Here is a 12,866-nt window from a genome sequence, read left to right as displayed (position 1 = left end):
ATTTATCACCCCAAAATCCAAGCACTGGATCCCCTTCTACACCCCCTAGGAGTGATCTTGTCACCTCCAAAGTCCCACCTTTGAAAATTATGACCTGAGACCAGAGTTAGGTTTTCCACTTCTTAACTCATTCGATACATAGGTCCCGTGAGACCTTGAACCAATACATAATGTCTGTAAGCCTGTTCAACTGTCTCATTCAACTGCCAGTTGGGGTTCCCATCAACCTGACAGCCACTATGAGGGTTGAAGGAGGCATCAGAGGTTGTACACTTGTTTTGCTTAGTGCCTGGCACGTCTAAACGTTCAATACATGATAACTATGATTACTTTGTTTTCTCTTATACATATGAGAAGACTAGGCTGCAATCATTCTTAAAAAAAGCAAAGTGTCTCAGAGACCTCTGTATACCCAACGTGAGTACTCCATGCATTTGGGTGGCCCACATCTTCCTTATCCTTTCTCTGCGCTGTCCCGGCCTCTTGGGAAAATGTTCATGAATAGTCGGCCGAGTCCAAGAATGGAGTAAAAACTGCAATAATGAAAACTTTCTTTCTGCCATTACTGAAATCATCATTGTCACCTGGCAACCACAGGAAGGGCTGTCAAAAACTGAGGGTGCATGTTTGCTCTTGCAAATCTGCAGGGTTATAAGAGTTGTGAGCACTTTCAAAGTAGACACTGCATTCCAGGATTAGGCCAAACTACAAATGCATACGGATTTGATCTTACTTTCAGGTTTTCAACACTCTTCCCTAGAGAACTTAACCCTGACTCCAGATGTATGTGTCAAGCCATTCTGTCAGACAACTCTGGTCCTTTCAGTATTCACACCACATAAAGGTTGATGAATGTTTACTATTTGCCAGGCATTGTGCCATATAGATACTGTATAAGGATTATCTCATGTATCACTACCAACAACCCTATGAAAGCACTACCATTATCATGTCAATTTTACGGATTGATAAACTGAGGCACAGAGTGTGAGGTTACCTATCAAAGATCACACTGGAGGCAAGAGGTGAAGATGATGTCGGCTGTTTACCTCCAAAGACCAGACTTATGACCACTTCGTCATGTTTCCTAGGACACTTTCTCTTGAAGTTGACTCAAATCACCTGAATTACTTAATGCTGCAAGACAGTTCCTACACATGGTTAGAGCTCTCTTGGAGTTTGTGTCCAACATCCTGGTTCACAGGCAAACTAAAAAGAAAGGGGCTCTCAGTTGCCGACAAGCAAAACCCGAGTCCTCCCTTTGCTTTTTTTTTTTGAGTTGGAGTCTCACTCCGTTGCCCAGGCTGGAGTACAGTGGCATACTCACAGCCACCCCAGCGTCAACCTGCTGGGCCCTGGCGATCCTTCCGCTTCAGCCTTCCAAGGAGCTGGAACTACAGGTACACGCTACTGCACCCAGCTAATTTTTCATCTAATGTTGAGATGAGGGCTCGCCAAGTTGCCTGGTGTGGTCTCGAACCCGCGGGTTCAGACAATCCACTCACCTTGGTCTCCCAAAGTGCTAGGATTACAGGCTGAGCCACCATGCTCAGCTCTCCCTTCTCTTATAGCCCAGAAAAGCAAAGTTGAGTCCACATGAGAATATGTAGACAATTTTAACTCGTTCCGAGGGTGGATTCTAAAGTCAGAAAATAAAGCAAAACTCAACCACAGTCAAACTGACTTTGAAAAATCCTTTAAATTGCCTGTTTAGTGTAATATACATCGTTTCAGTCAAACAAGTAAAAGGTGTATAATTTTGGAATGTAAGTGTAATGGAGAGTATTTAAAAAGTATATGAGGGGGGATCCCCAAGTTACCGGAATTACCTTTTGGGGGGTGGGCCCCTTGGAGTACAGGCTTCCCCTGCTAAGTAAGTGTTCTAGGAACCCATCGGCATCAGTGGACCAGCTAGCGTCATTGTGAGAGGCTGCATTTGGCTTCAGTGAATTTTTTTCTTTTAAGATTCTTTCAACATGTTTACCGTTTCATGATGGGTTATTTACCAACATACTTGCCACCTCTCGCTGAGCATTCAGCAGTTTTTGACCCAAAACAGCATGACCCCTGTGCACCATCCTCCCTGTTCACCCCATCTTACCCTGAGAGACTTTTTTGTGTCTCTAGATGAAAAAAAGTCCTCAAGAGAAAACACTTTGCTGATGTGGAAGCAGTGAAACAAACAAACAAACAAAATGGCAGAAGCATTAAAAGACATAAAAATGGATGAGTTCAAAAACTATTTTGAGCTGCGGAAAAAGTGTCTCAGTAGGTATACTGCATCAAATGGAGAGTACTTTGAAGGTGACTGAAATTTAAACACGTAAGAAGAAATACATAATTTTTGATAAATTCTGGGGTTTTGGGGGTCCCCCCCTCTTGTATGTATATGCCAGGTATAGCAGCTCACACCTGTAATGCCAGTACTTTGGGAGTTCAAGGCAAGAGGATCTTTCTCTCTTTTATTTTTATTTTTTATTTTTTTGAGTTGGAGTCTCACGCTGTTGCCCAGGCTGGAGTGCAGTGGCACACTCTTGGCCACCCCAGTGTCAACCTGCTGGGGTGTCTTTCTGCCTCAGCCTTCCGAATAGACGGAACTACAAGCATGCACTACCACGCCTGGCTAATTTTTGATTTATTATAGAGACGAGGTCTCACTAAGTTGCCCAGACTGGTCTCAAACCCACAGGCTCTGGCAATCCCCCCGCCCATGTCTCCCAAAGTACTGGGATTACAGGCTGAGCCACCAAGCCTGGTCAAGAGGATCTCTCGACCAGTCTGTTCAACATAATCTCAAGACCGGTCTGGACAATATGATGAGACCCATGCTATTAATTTATTGTAGCTCTATTCACAATAGCAAAAACATGGAACCAACCATGCTGACCATCAAAGCTGGACTGGATAAAAAAAAAATATGGTACATCTACACAATGGAATATTATGCAGCAATAAAGAAGGACAACATATGGACTTCGCAGCAATTTCAATGGTCTTAGAGTCTATCATATTCAGTGATCTATCACAGAAACAAAGAATAGAGTACCAAATGTCGTCACTCATAAGCTGACCTTGGACAATTATCATAATACTATAAGAAAGGGATTGGCAGTAGTGGGAAACTGTCAGGGGAGGGGGATGGGATTGGCAGTTGAAAGAAAATGTCAGGGGAGGGAAGGGCACACCTCATCAACAAGGGTACCTTCATAATGAACATTTGTATACCTAACCCTGAATTGTACCCCACATTTTAAATAAATAAATAAATAAAGAATGAAATATAAAATAATAATAACAACAATAAATAATGGCCAGACAAGATGGCTCATGCCTATAATCTCAGAACTTTGGGAGGTCAAGGTAGGAAGATCACTTGAGTTCAGGAGCTCAAGACCAGTCTGGGCAACACAGCAAGACCTTGTCGCTACAAAAAAATTAAAAAATTAGGCAGGTGTGGTAGCATGTGTTTGCAGTCCCAGTTGTTCTGGAGACTGGGTTGGAGGGATCACCTGAGCCCAGGAGGTCAAGGCTGCGGTGAACCATGATCATGCCACTGTACTTCAGCCTGGTGACAGAGTGAGACGCTGACTAAATTTTTTTTTTAAAGTATTCATATGCAAAATTTTATTCCAATATTTTTTATTTATGCAAAGAAGAGAGTAGAGGTGTACACACTATGTTAGCATATAATATTATACTCTATGGAAATGAACTTGAATTTTTTTTCATTTTGAGACATTAGCCATAATAATAATAAATTTCTTGTTACCCACATACCTGGGCACCAGATACCTGCTGCTAAAAATCACTGTTCTGAGGCAACCCCTTTGGGTCCCCTATCACTGTGGGAGATTTTCTGTCCTATTAATAAATCCTTTCTCAAAAAAAAAAAAAAATCACTGTTCTGGGAAATCCTATATTTACCACTTATATAATTTTAAATGGAGGGAAAAAAGTTACAGCAGTACAGGTGCAGGCACAGATCTGATCTCCAACTTCTATATCTTAAGCAAAAACACGATGGCTGTTGATTTGTGATTCCAGCTCTTTATCTTACCCCATTCTCCCAGCGAGATTTCAAAGCCAATTCCAAGAACAACATCAAACAAAGAAAAATATGCACAGACAGAAAAGAGCCTGTTTTCTGAAATGTGTCTCAGGGGAAAACACCAACAACTGGAAAAGAAATATTTTCAAGGCAGAACACTGAACACAAATTTTTCCATTTAAGAGTTTATCACCCTTATAACCCTTAAAGAGAAATGTTTTAAATGAAGCAAAAGCTGTATGCTTCCCCCACAAACACACCTGATTCCCAATTTTCAAGTTTCAAAGGCATTCCATCTGCAGTCTAGAAATAACAGCAATGTTTCATACTTCTAAGACATGCCTATTTAGAATATGCTTCTGGACAGCCGTAGAGGCTGACTGAGCTCGTGGCCACAATCAGTAGCCTCTCTGCAGCCTTGGCCACTGCTCTACAACTCTGTGGTCCTTTCCCATTTTGCCCCTCAGCAAGTAGGAAGACACAGAAGGTCAGAGAGTAGGAGCCCATTTCCAGCCCCCTGAACAAAATAGGGCCAGTACTACTGCCATGAAAACATGCCCAGGCTGGCCTGCTGGAAGGATGCTGAAGACTTGGGGAGGATCACTGAATCCTCTTGGTCCACGGCCATCTTTGACCAGTCTAAGCCAGCCAACCATTGCACATGTGGGAGAACATTGCCAAGATCAGCAGATCCATTTACGGCCCCCGCAGCTGACAGCAGGCACATAAGCGAGCCCTAAAGAGACTACTAGAAGAACCACCCGGGCATGCCCAGATTACTAATGGAGATCGCTTAAGCCACTGAATTGTGGGGTGCTTTGTTATGCAGCATTATTGTGGCAAGAGATAAATGATACCTCAGTAATACCCATAACAACCAAATGAGATTGTAGAAGAACCACTGGTATTAAGCCTGAGTCGTCCCAGGAGAGGTGCGATGTACGGGGAGGACTCCACTGTGGGAGCCAAGCTATTTCCTTTGTGATGTATCCCTTCCTAGGTGACACAGGGCTGTCTGGATCAACACAGGCTACATGTTTAACCTCTGCTGCTAACTGTTCACTCACAGCATACCACCATTTGTACTCTGCACATGAGAATATGCAGTGACAGCAAATTTGGGGTATCTATCTTGAGGACATATAAGCAGCATGATTCCCCTTAGGAAAAAAAATCTGAAAAGTTAAATGTCCACGAATAAGAAACATTAAATAAATGATCACATTCTGCGGGGGAATACCACACATCACTTCAAAGTAAAGATGCTTCTCTATTCAATGACATTGAAAGGTCTTTATAATTGAACTAGAAGAACCACTCAGCCATCTCGAAAACATGTGTGACTATTGTCTGAGCCACTGAATTCTGGGGTGCTTCATTATGCTGTAAGAGATAAAAGATACACTAGTGACACCCACAGCAACCAAGCGAGGAGCCACCGGGATTAACCCTGAGTTGATCCAGAAGCCAGCTATAAAACAGTGCGAGGATACAGGCACTCCCTACACAAGGCTTTCTATTTTTGTCTGAAAATTATCACAAAACAAGGTTGAGAGAAAACTAGTATGCTCAGTGACATTCTTTCACAAAAATATTTATCTTTTTATGGCAAAAATAAAACACAGATTAAGAAAAATCATACAAAACACAGATATTATTGTTATTATTATAAAGATAACATTCTTTTTTTTTTTTTGAGTTGAACTTTCACTCTGTCACCCAGGTTGAAATGTAGTGGCATGATCACGGCTCACCACAGCCTCAGCCTCCTAAGTAGCTGAGACTATAGGTACACACCACCATGCCTGGCTAATTTTTTGTAGAGACAAGGTCTTGCTATGTTGCTCAGGTTGGTTGTATACTCCTGGGCTCAACAATTCTCCTGCCTTAGCCTCCCAAAGTGCTGGGATTACAGATGTGCACCACCACACCTGGTCTAGAAAACATTCTTGTAACTACCACCCAGATTTAAAAAAAAAAAAACCACACAAAACAAATAGGCATGACCTTCTGCCCCAGAAGGCCATTCACACACCTCTTCCCTTCCTCCAAAAGTCAACAAACTCTTGAATGTGCAGCAATCACTTATTGGCATTTATGATGTTATTACCCAAGTGTACAAATCTAGCCAGCATAATCAGCCATTGTCTATTTTTCAATAGTGCCCCTTCACCATTTTCTTTTCCTTGCATGCATTTGTTAAGAATCCTGGCTGTCTGAGCTACAGGGATTCCACATATGGATTTTGCTGGTGCATGTTTAACTCACTCCTCCAACCTCTGATTTTCCTGCAAATTGGCAGCTGGATTCAGAGGCCTGAACGAACAGAGATTCAGTCCATTGGGTGGTGCGATCTCTCATCAGGAAGAGTGTGAGAGCTGGTTTCCACTCACTGCTAGTGTTAGCAGTCATTGTCACTCAGTGGTTAGAACCATTCAATCCATGGGGGTTAGAAAATGGTGCTATGCTAAATCTCTCATTTTCATGTATTGGGTGGATAAATTTGGGAGATGCATCTCTTCCTCCACTATTTGGTTATCAAGTGGTCCAGTTCATACAAGAAAGGCAGAGTAAATATTTGATTCTTTCCTAACCACTTTAAAGCTAAGGACTGGGTGTTGAATTAACCCCAGAGGGTAACCAATAATTTATTCAAGTATCATGACCTTGTGAATTTAAACATATTTGCAATTCTTATTTTTAGGCCAGGAGGAGCCACTTCCAGTTGACTTCTGAGTCTTTTTGAGATGCCCTATAATCTCTCATAGATACCTTGCTATCAATATGATCTTGAAATGTTCCAGGCTCATCTTCCATCTTCCTAGTTATTTTTGCTCTAGGAAATTCCTTAGGAAAAACTCACAGGGACAATCCTTCCTCCATGGACTTCTTGCATGTTCGAAAGTTTGTGTTCTTTATGCCTGAAGGTCAATGTTGCTAGATATAAAAAATCTTGGCTCACGTTTTTCTTCCTTTGAAAACCTTAAATAACTTGTTCCATTCTCTTCTGGCATCAGAGTTTCTGTCAAAAAGTCTAAAAACAATCTAATTCTCTGTTGCTGCTCTTCTTTTTTTGTCTAGATAACCAAAAGACTTCTTCTATAATCCAAAATTTTTATGAGAATATCATGGCATGAGTTGTTCTAAGATGATATTCTTTTTTTTTTTTTAGTCATAGTCTCACTCTGTTGCCAGGCTAGAGTGCAGTGGCATGCTCATGGCCACTGTAGCCTTGACCTACTGGGCTCAGGTGATGCTTCTGCTTCAGCCTTCCAAGAATTTGTAAGAGCTACCATGCCTGGCTAATTTTTTGATATATTGTAGAGACAAGGTCTCACCAAGTTGCCCAGGCTGGTCTAGAACCCTTGGGTTCAGGCAATCCTCTCGCCTCTGCCTCCCAAAGTTCTGGGATGACAGGCATGAGCCACCGTGCCTGGCTCTTGGGTGACATTCTAAAATACATGATTATTCTTCTTAAATGTAGTCTCAGGAATGTTTTTTGAAATACAGTATTTGTTTAGCCGGGCGTGGTAGCACACGCCTGTAGTTCCAGCTACATGAAGGCTGAGGCGGAAGGATCGCCGGAGCCCAGCAAGTTGAGGTTGCGGTGGCCAGGAGTGGCCACTGCACTCCACTCCAGTCTGGGCGACAGAGTGAGACTCCAACTCAAAAAAAGAAAGAAAGAAAGACAGTATTTGTGCCACTCCTTTGCCTTGGCTTCCTTCTCTACCCCTGCATGTCTGATCTGCTTTGCCCGTCTTCAACATCTGCCAACTTTTCCCAAACATTCTTTCTTTCTTCGTTTTCTTTTGCTTTTTATCTTCCTTCTTTTCACCCTCTAATTCTATGAGGGCAACATTTGTGGTATTTGGCTGATTTGTGTTCCTTCTAACTTACAATTTATTTCTAAATGGTTTTAAAATTTTTCTAAGTCTTTCTTGAGTTCTGTCACTTGATCGCTGAGTTCTTCTAATCTGGATTTATGCTGTTCTTTCATCTCTTGTCTAATTTTATAATGATCTTTTTTACCCTCTTTTGAAATAGTATATTATATTTTTAACCTTTTTGTGGAGCACGGCTTTTGGCATGTTTTTATTATCAGTAGGGATAGTGCTCTATTTCTTCTTCTTTTCAATAGTAAGCTTATAGGAAATGTAACTTTGTTAGTGTTCTGTACTTTTATAAAATTTCACATATATATATATATTTAATGTATGCAAACTATTTAACATTTATCTATCCCAATCTAGGAGGGCAGAGTCTATGTCTATTTCATTTGTCAATATATTCCTAGTGTCTGACACCTAGCAGATGTTCAATAAGTAGTAGATAAAAGGATAAATAGAAAAATTCATCAGAATGTTAACAGTGGTCATCTCTGAGTGGCAAGATTTAAACAAATGTCTTTTAATACTTTATACATTGCTGATTTTTTATAAATGCCTTAATAATGAGCATGAAACATTTTTATACTCAGAGTAAAACAGTTATTTTCAATTAGAAAAAAAAAGTTTGCACGTAAAAGCTAGATAGAGATATTCCATATATCATGTATCTTTTTAGAAAATAAAGAAATACCCCTCCCTCACATATGGCACACGAAAGCTCTGGGGTGAAAGAAGGTGACAGAGCTGAGTCTTACTGAGGAGGACTAGGCTTGGAGTTTGTGAAAAGTAAGACAGCAACCACCCATCTGCTTCCTGGGCTATATTTGACAGATTTTACTCCAAACTCAGAAAACATGTTAATAGGACTTCTCACAGTGAGAGGAAGGAATTTAAAAAGCAAAGAATTCAGTTGTGATCGTTTGGCACCCTGTGGAAAATGGCTTACGGTGCCTGTGCATCATGAAACAAAAGATCACATCTCTTCCTAAAATCTGCATTCTAGATATGCCACATACACACCGAGAAACGCCTGTGGCAGGGACTTGGAAGCACCACACTGAACGAACCCAGACAAGAATGTGACGAAGCCTTGGTTGGCTTTATGGGGCCTTTATACATCCATTAGAGAAAACACAAGAGACGACCGCCTCAGAAAGCAGATGGTCTTCTCCAGTTCTTTTCTTTCTTTCTTTTTAAACAAGATAATTAAAGGAAATGAAAGAGCAGGGATCTTGCTAAATTGGCCAAGGAAAATGAATTCCTCTGAAGGAGAGAGCGTGAGTTTTTGAATAAAGGATTTCAAATCCTTCCTGAGGCTGACACAGGTCATGCGTCAGGCCTCTTCTCAAAAGGGAAGCCGTTCCAGGGGCCATGGCCTCCCAGACAGCCTGGAACGCTCTGGCAGGCTAAATTAACAGAGGAAGGCAGGTGGAGACATGGCCAAGATGAACTGAGCACTGGAGGGGGGAGTCAGGACACATGTGATTTGACTTCGTGATTTGTGATTCTGAGGAACCCTGGTTGCATTTGTCATCTGGCGATTCTTCTTAGAGAACCCCATCATTCATTCATCTCATCTGCCTTTGCATTGAGAACGAATGATATCATGAAGAAAATCTCTATACATCACAGACCAAAAGTGTAAAATTGCTGGTTTATAATGTGGTTTTATTTAAATAGCCCCATTGCCAGATATAAAAGTCCCCCTGTATTGTTGTGAAAAACTGGGAGAAGGGAAATGGGGTGTTTTTATTTTTAGAACTCCAATAAAGACGACAAAAAGATGCCCACGTCTGTTCTCCAAACTCTAAGATACTTTTTGAGGGAGAGGAGAGGCTGATAATAGAAAACCTCAAAGGAAACTCACAGATTCCATGCCAGATTCTTGACTGAGACAGTGACAGAAGCCACGAGTCTTTAGTGGTCCTGGTCAGGATTCATTCAGAAAGGGCACCGTCCCAAAATGAAGCCACTTCTGACTTGCCTCGGAACTTGGGTTTCTGACCAAAGCTCAGGCGGATGGGACTTTTAGTTAGTAACTAACTAACTTGTTGAGGGATTCCTCTGGGCAAAGCACAGTGCCCATGTTGTCTTTCAGTTCTCACACAAATCCTAGAAGGTAGGCACCACCATTCTCCTTGTTGGGCACAGAAGGACACCAAACTATAGCCAGGTTAAGAAATGTGCATAACATCCAGCAGTTAAAAAGCAACAGAACTCAGCCTTCAATCCTGGTCTAATTACTCTAGAATCCTGAATTTATGTTTGTTGATTTTTTTGTGGATATTGTTTTGAATTGGGGTCTCACTCTGTCGCTCAGGCTAGAGTGCAGTGGCATGATCACAGCTCACTGCAGCCTCGACCTCCTGGCGTCAGGTGATCCTTCCACCTCAGCCTCCCAAGTAGTTGGGACTATAGGCACGTGCTATCACACCTGGCTAATTTTTTTATTTTCTATAGAGACGAGGTCTCACTATGTTGCCCAGGGCAGTCTCGAATTCCTGGGCTCAAGTGATCCTACTGCCTCAACCTCCCAAGGTGCTGGGATTACAGGCGTGAGGCACTGTGCCTGTCCGGTGTCCTTAATTTGAACATCCTGCAGAAGAGAAGCAGAAAGTGGGAAAGAGTTGGAGAACTGGAGACTCCCCAGCCCCCATCAGCAGAGTGCCTCTATCTCACTTGCTGGATCCAGGAGGAGGTAAGTAACATAAGCCAGGAATTAGGACACGCTTCCCCTCAGTACATCTCGACAGCAACACCGAGCTTTCCCTCTGACCTGCCTTCTGATTCTCTCTGGCTCTCTCCTGCTGTCCCCACATTCTCAAAGTCCTTTGGACTTTTCCTGGTGCTTCCAACATCACTTCCCTAATCCTCCTGCATGAAAACCAAATCCACTGTAATTTGTTAAAATTGCAATGAAATCTCATGTCAACACATCATGCATAACAGTTGATCCTGATCTCGCCCTCCAGTGGCTTTGAGGCCATTTGGCAGCTTTCCTAACGATGACACCAGACGAGTATCCCAAGTCCAAAACCCAAAATGCTCCCATGCACATTTCTTCTAAGCATCATGTCAGCAGGGCTCAAAAAGTTTTGAATTTTGGATTTTTGGACTTGGAATGATCAACTAGTAAGTATAATGCAAACATTCCAAAATCCAAAAGAATCCGAAGTCCCTAGCACTTCCAGTCCCAGGTGTTTCAGATAAGGGACATTCAATCTGTAATTTCTTTTTTTTTTTTTTGAGTTGGAGTCTCACTCTGTCACCCAGACTGGAGTGCAGTGGCCGCCCCCAGCTACCGCAGCCTCGACCTGCTGGATTCCGGCGATCCTTCCGCCTCAGCCTTCCAAGTAGCTGGAACTACAGGCACACGCTACCATGCCCGGCTGATTTTTGATTTATTGTAGAGATGAGGTCTAGCCAAGTTGCCCAGGCGGGTCTCAAACCCGTGGGCTCAGGCAATTCACTCACCTTGGCCTCCCAAAGCGCGGGATTACAGACTGAGCCACCGAGCCCGGCCAATCTATAATTTCTAATACGTATGTCATACTACTTTTCAGGCTGTGTGTATGTGTGTGTGTGTGTGTGTGTGTGTGTGTGTATTTGCTTGTTTGTTTGAATCAAACTCTGACTCTATCACCCAGGCTATAGTTCAGCCTCGATCTGCTGGGTTCAGGCGATCCTTCCACCTCAGACTTCCAAGTAACTGGTATTACAGGCACACGACAGCATGCCTGGCTAATTTTTTTATTTTTTGTAAACACAAGGTCTTGCCAAGTTGCCCAGGCTGGTCTTAAACCCCTGGGTTCAAGTAATCCTATCACCTCAGCTTCCCAAAGTGCTTGAATGACAGAGGTGAGCCACCACATCCAGCATGCATTGTGTTAAGACTTCCTATATATTAACCATTTTAACCCTCATAACCCCTGTGAAGAGGGAATTATTATCACCATTTTACAGATGAGGTAACAGGCTTCAAGATACTAAGTAACAGTCACATATCTAGCAGATGGTGAAGCTATTTTGTTTTAAAACTCTGAACCTCAGTTCTCTTCTCTTGAAAATAAAAATAATGTTTACCTCACATAGTTACTATGCAAAACTGGAATAAACACACAAAAGGCAATTTAACAAAACAGAGATTCCCCTTCCCGCCCAATTATCCCTGAGATTGTTCCAAGGTACAGAAACTTAGATAAAGGCAGAGAAATAAGAAACTGGGCGACAGAGTGAGACTCCAACTCAAAAAATAAAATAAAAATTAAAAAGAAATGTGTTTGGTATTCCTTCTGATACGCTGTCTCCCTTGCATGTCACAACACTCTTCTGAAGTAAATATCACCATTTCCATTTTACAGACAGAGATTAAGAAACTGGTACATGAACGTTCTGCAGGTGACTGAACCCAGAGGCCAAAACAGCATGGAAAGCCACCCTTGTTTGCTCTTTTTGCTCATTATACACTAATTATAATACATTTGCATGCTAGAACACACTCCTACTAGCAGCATGACAGTTTACAATTGCAATGGCAATTCCCAGAAGTCACCCTAGATGGTTTAAAAACGGGAAGGAACCCTGATTCTAGGACCTCCCTGTCTCTTTCCCAGAAAATCCATGAATAATCTACCCCTTGCCCAGCATATAATCAAGAAGTAACTATAAAAATAAAGCCTGAGTGCTGTACAGCTGTTGTTCTGCCTATAGACCAGCCCAGGCCGCTCTGCCCATGGAGCAGCCTGCTCGCTGCCACTTCAACAAACTTACTTTTATTTTGCCTCTGAATCCCCAGCAACGCCTGTGGACTGCCCTGCCTGTGGATCTGTTTCTTTAATAAACATATTTTCACTGGGCTCGGTGGCTCAGCCTGTAATCCCGCGCCTTTGGGAGGCTGAGGTGAGTGGATTGCCTGGGCCCGCGGGTTCGAG

The 12,866-nt window shown here is 42.4% G+C and overlaps 1 protein-coding gene across 1 annotated transcript in view; it reads right to left on the bottom strand.

Annotated features, from left to right (window-relative positions):
* Positions 1-12,866, bottom strand: part of LOC103275636 (amyloid beta A4 precursor protein-binding family B member 2-like) — a 126,665-nt gene that overhangs the window by 22,911 nt on the left and 90,888 nt on the right. Inside the window, exon 5 of the mRNA XM_021706451.1 lies at positions 10,773-10,777. The gene's annotated coding sequence lies outside the window, so the exon portion shown is untranslated. The remainder of the gene's footprint in view (positions 1-10,772; positions 10,778-12,866) is intronic.

This window comes from Carlito syrichta, unplaced genomic scaffold, assembly GCF_000164805.1.
Source record: "Carlito syrichta isolate Samal-C Ts95f unplaced genomic scaffold, Tarsius_syrichta-2.0.1 Scaffold315593, whole genome shotgun sequence".
In the NCBI taxonomy this organism is placed as follows: Eukaryota; Metazoa; Chordata; class Mammalia; order Primates; family Tarsiidae; genus Carlito; species Carlito syrichta.
This window is presented reverse-complemented; position numbering and strand designations above follow the sequence as displayed.